The following is an 808-nucleotide window of genomic DNA, read 5'->3' as shown; positions in this document are numbered from 1 at the left end:
TCTGTTGTTTCCCAAGCACCACAGAATTCTCAGGAAGGCTGATGCTTTTTGTCTGTTTTAGTGTATAGAATGGTGAGAGTTGGAAAGGATTGGGGTAAATAATTATACACTGGGTATTATTACCAAAATACAAGAAAAAACATACTTCATTAATATCACACAATTAATCAAACAGTATATATAATATCTTCTTTAAAGTCCTGGATCCAAAGCATCCAAAGTTATTAAAATAAAGTTCATTCATAGAACATAAACAAATTTAATCTGAATTGCTTGCAGATACTGCTAATCATCCTTTTCTTTGAATTAAAAAAAATGCATTAAGATGAATAATGTGCAGGGCTTGTTTTTAGTAGTGGTGTTTGTACACATTGCCTTCAGAACTTCTCCTGGATTTCTGTGACCACTCTTGGATAAAAGTTTAGAAGTAATCCACTCTCCTACCTCTATGCCCCACAAACTAATTAGAAGATAAAACTAGGACTCCTCGAGCCTCATGGATTCTGCAAACTAGCCATTTGGGGAAACAGAAATCAAGACTTACCACTGATAATTCGGCCTCCAGCACACAAAACTTGTGTGGTAGGAAGACCCCTCTGTATCTGTCTTTGTCTCTCTCTACCTCTGTCTCTGTCTCTGTCTCCTCTCTTTTTTTTTTAATTTTTGCTTTTTAGAATTTCATGCAGTGTGGTTTTCCAATTTTTGGTTTTTTTACTGAAACTTTTTTAAATATTAATTTTTTTAGTTTTATTGAAAAGTTTTTATCTTTGTTTTTTCTTCTCTTTTTCTGTTTCTTGTTTGTTTTTTG

This window comes from Tupaia chinensis, unplaced genomic scaffold (assembly GCF_000334495.1).
Source record: "Tupaia chinensis unplaced genomic scaffold, TupChi_1.0 Scaffold000502_1, whole genome shotgun sequence".
Lineage (NCBI taxonomy): Eukaryota > Metazoa > Chordata > Mammalia > Scandentia > Tupaiidae > Tupaia > Tupaia belangeri.
The sequence above is the reverse complement of the archived record's forward strand: the minus strand, read 5'-3'. Positions refer to the sequence as shown.